Source organism: Plasmopara halstedii, assembly GCF_900000015.1.
Source record: "Plasmopara halstedii genome assembly, contig: Scaffold_323, whole genome shotgun sequence".
NCBI lineage: Eukaryota > Oomycota > Peronosporomycetes > Peronosporales > Peronosporaceae > Plasmopara > Plasmopara halstedii.
The window spans coordinates 1,554,632-1,559,470 of record NW_020187244.1 but is presented as its reverse complement, the minus strand read 5'-3'; positions in this window follow the sequence as shown (position 1 = coordinate 1,559,470).

Here is a 4,839-nt window from a genome sequence, read left to right as displayed (position 1 = left end):
CGACCTCCGACATGCTTGCGGACGCTCTTACGAAAGCAGTGTCGAGAGCTAAACTCGAAGCGTTCAAGATCGGTATAGGTATGCGCATCATGGGGGAGTGTTAAGTATGCTGCTGTAGTCAATGCTTGCACTAACTCATAAGTTATGGTGACTGGTTCGAGTGGTTTGGCATCGTGATGCTAAACGGCAAGTTGTGAGTTCAATCACACTATAATGGTTATAGTGTGTTAACTTTTATGGTTAAGACTGCATATTAAAATGTGTACTTATTTTAGGTTCACGCAAAGACTGAGTATGAGTGTTCCACATACCTTAGGATGGGTTGGTAGCTTTAATCTTAGGTTTAGTATATTGTGTGGCCCGAAGGCAGTTGCACGTGGGCCCACATAATTGCGTCTAATATTAAAACACTCACTTCTGTATTTGCACACACAAGCACACATCACTTCTATCTCTCCCCTTCTCATATCCTAAATAACCTTATTGCAAGAAGGCACGCCGATGTTCGGTTTGTTTGAAACGACATTACGGAGGCTCAAGATTGGCAAAATGAACAAGCCGATAAGAGCGGAAGGATGAACAAGATGGCTTACAAGGTCAATGATTTTGTATGACTATCACGACAAATCTGCCTGAAACTGCAGTGTTCAACATTGGATGCTGGAATCTTTTACCAAGATTTATTGAACCATTCAAGGTGTTGAAATGCAATAATGATGCGTATACAAAAGCCATCTCTACTCGCATGCGCATACTCTACCCTTTAAGTGGGTAGGCTGATGTCATATCTTTCGGGTGGATCTACCAAATCCTACTATACCTTTAAGAAATGATCGAGCTGATCATAAAGTCCTCCATTTGTCCACGAAGGCGGTCCTCATCAGATCGTGGAATACGACACCAGATCGAGATTGAGCCAGGTGCACGATATCTGCTATTTCGTCACTGGCCTTTGCCAGCTGAGTAACCAACTCTTCACCCTGAAGATTCTTCTCGGTGTACAAGCGTTAAAGGACATGGAAAGATTGCTACTTTACTGAATCCAACGCTCGAAGGCGAGAATGGCAGTACATCGAGAGCAGAACCTGCTACTTTAACAGAGCGCAACAGGTGTTCATGAGTCATCTCACAAGATTCCTTCGGCTTCCGGAGTTGAACAAGTTCATCCTAAAGCTGTTAAAGCATAATCCAAAACGACACTTCAAAGCCGAGCATTGGAAAGACAAACCAGTCAAAACGTCGAGTTTTGAGTACTGCTCTGCAACAAGGCTCGAAATTACTCTTGAAGCGATCTTCAGGAGTCCAGCAACCCTGCTGCGATATCTCAATTTTCCCGCGATATACGCTCTTCCACTTCCAGAGTTACTCGATCGTTTTCAAGTTTGACCCAATCTCCACAATTAGGCTCTCGTTGACAGCGTCGTTGGGTGGTCGAGAAGATTGGCAATCACGAGGATCAATTGACTCGTCATCGTAAATATAAGCAGTTGAAAAACAATTTCTACAAAGTTTGGTGGCGCGGCTATCCATCGGACTCAGACACGTGGGAACCACGCCAGTCTTAGAGAATGCTATCCTTGATGTGGTCCGCAGCTACTACAATCGATTGTAGTGCTGCTAGAGGCAAACTACGACGACCAGAGCTTGGTTATGCTCGGTCGTGACTGGTAGTCCTGCCAGCGCCAACTCAACGAACAGACGCTCCATTTTAATCTTGTTCTTCTCAAGGCAAACAAATATCCGCCAAGGGTTAAGCTTAGCTGCGACGGGATGAGTCGGATTTTCCTACTTGCTGATCCGACACCAACAAAAGAACCGTTCCATTGAGATCATCTTGTCTTTATTTTGGTTATGAATGGAAGAAACTTCAAAGAGTTCTATTACCGTTTTTTTATTTTTGTCGAAGAACTCTCTTTCATTTAGGCTTATTAAATTGATGGCTCCGTTGTTGATTGAGAAATAAACTGCTTCAAAAAGGCTACAGAAGTATCAAAAAAAATGACTCTAAGGAGGGGATGATGTAAGGGGCTACATTAAGTCATTACATGAAAGTACCCTCTGTATGCATTGTGGAATCTTTTAAAAATATTATTTTGGTATGGAAATTCCATATGCATGCTTGGCTTCTTACATGAAGTCACAAACACTCTGTGTCATACAGAATCCTTTTTTCTACTTGACCTCTGTACTGTTGACGAGACCGGTATGCCTCTCTCTGTCTTTAGAAGTGGGCGGCGTAAATCAGTCAGTTTTACTATGATACTTTCACGAAAGTTGAACATTAAGCTGAACCCTTGTACACTCTACATCTTTTATCAGTTGAGTTTAAGATTGAACTTCAGTATATCGTTGATTTAAAAATTAGGAACCCAAGGTTTTGCTAGTAAGACCTCTACAAGCACCTGTGGTGTTTTTCATGAAGCTGAGAGCTTATTTATCTAGAAAGAGGGTTCTTTCGCTCCAGTCACCGATGGGCCAAACGGCTAACACTTCTTGTATCACGGCGAATGTTAGTTGAGCTTTCACCGACGCCCAAATTAGTAGGGGTCAAGCCACCGCATTATCATGGCTGGTCAACGCCTTCAGCCGATCAGACACCTCTTTCATTCCTCAGACAACAATTCCAACTTCTTCTCCTCTAAACAATGGACAGAAGCTAGCCAACGTATCTAACTGTCCTAGTCTGTACTATTCCCAACAAGGAAACAATCTCTTCATAACATAACTGTTTTAGTACACGTGAAAGCAAAGGTAAGAGATAATGCATTCTTTGAATGTATTGCATAGCATTAAATGCGAAACAAATTTATCTCAGAATTATTCTTAATCAGTTGAATAAGTGCTGACAATTGCAACACTGCTCCCAAAAGTTTACACAATCCACCAACAAAAGTTTGGTGGTTAGCGCAGCCATATTTCACGTTATAAACGAGTCTATAATCTCTCTATCATCATCTAATGTATCAAGAAGGGTCGCATCTACACGCTGCTTTATTTTTACTGCAAGTTTTCCAATCATATGTAGACTTTAAGTTGTGAAACTTGAGCACACCGCCAGATATTGCGACTGCAGCGAATAAGTCCTTCATATGGATGGGGTCGTGTAGGATGTGGTGCCACTGTCATTAAGCCACACTGCTGACTGTCCTTCGTTCACTGTAAATATCATGTCATCATTGCCGATATGCTAACCGGTCGGGAAGTTCCGCTACACGCGAGCGCCATGCTGCCACTCGTAGTGGTTTCTCTGAACAGTGCAGTGCATCTATCTGACAACTACACACCGCTCTACGTGAACGGGCTTGTTAATCCTCGCGTCCCGCTTACGCCGCCATCCCATGGATTAGGGCTTGGAGGAAAGGAATAGCTGAACGGCTTGCTGATGTCAACCCTCTCACTGCCCGTAAAAAGTCGATGGCTTCCTGTCTACCAGACTTGGTGTCCTACGACGCGTTCGTGATGTGATGGATGAAGACTAAGCCATGTAGAAAGAAAATGCAGATGTGAGAAGCAGAAGAAACGTGGGAGACGTTGAATTTGGAGACCTTGTTTTATTGAATGCTGAGAATTTCCTACATATGCAGACTCCGTTGTCTTTCAGACAAAGTTCCGTTACGGTTTATTGAACCTATAAAGGACACGGCCAAGCGAGGCCTTGCGCATACGCTACACCTTCCGAGAAGACGGTTCGGAGCCGCTCCGACAGAGCACATAATCCCCACGTGTGGCAGTCGATCCAGTAGGCAATCTCATCAAGATGCTCGGTAGAGTGTCGATCACGACGGACCTTGTCCTCGAATGCTCGGAGGACATCGCGAGTCACCGAACGACAATCGACATAGTCGTCATCGCCCACTACCGACTTTTGATGATGAGAATGGTGACGTCCGCTACCACGTGGGACGCCTTGTGGGGCGATGTCGCCGACGGGGTCTAATGAAATATCATGTAAAGTGGCGGGGATACCTAAACTCCGAGAACTCGTGTGAGTTTGTGGTGTACGTCGCCAAGACTGACCAGACGTCGTTGACGCCTATGATCACAAGGATCATGACGTTTCCCGTCGTCTAGCGCACCGCGCTTCTTGGCAGTAACCCAGGAAGCCGGAGGGCGATGAACTGAACTCGAGCGTTGGCCCTGAGCTGTGGTCGTAGACCTATACGTGTGAGAAACCACAAAGCTCGCATGAGTGTGATGGATTATTACATGTGTCGTTGGGCGACAATACGCAGGAAGTCAGCGTTGCGCCTTGCGTTTGTCAAAGTCGAATCGAAGATGGTGTTCTACGCGCACATCCAGATCTTTGTGGCTCCGCTGTAAGGTAGACAGCGAGGAACTTTCCTGTGCCGCCGCGCCCATCGCTCAATGAGCTCCTTATTCCGGAGCGGACTCGCCAGGGACGAGCACCACAGAAATAGCCTGCATTACCGAGACAGGATCGCTTCTTCTTTGAGCTCAAAGTCGAGTGCGGTACCTATCCATTGGGATTTCTTAAGTTTCCAAGAAGCGAGCTCGGAGAGCTTTTCGTTGGTCAAGCTCAGTTTGTGTCTTGGCCGGGGGCCCGACTTCGTAGACGCCTAACGATCGTGTGATCGCGTCTTTTGCTTCAGTAGCGGGATTTGCCAAGCGGAAGCCATAATCCACACGAGGGACTAGGGCCGATCGTTGATACGAGCGCATGAAAGACGCTCTGTGGGCAGTCTCCAGCCTCCAACTGCTGCACCAGTGGCATTGTTACCAATACCACCGGTCGGGGAACGCATACGGTGACCGCAAGTTTGGCCTGGGTTCACGTCGCACTGTTGGCGTACCTCACCCTTTCCTAGGAGTATCTGACTC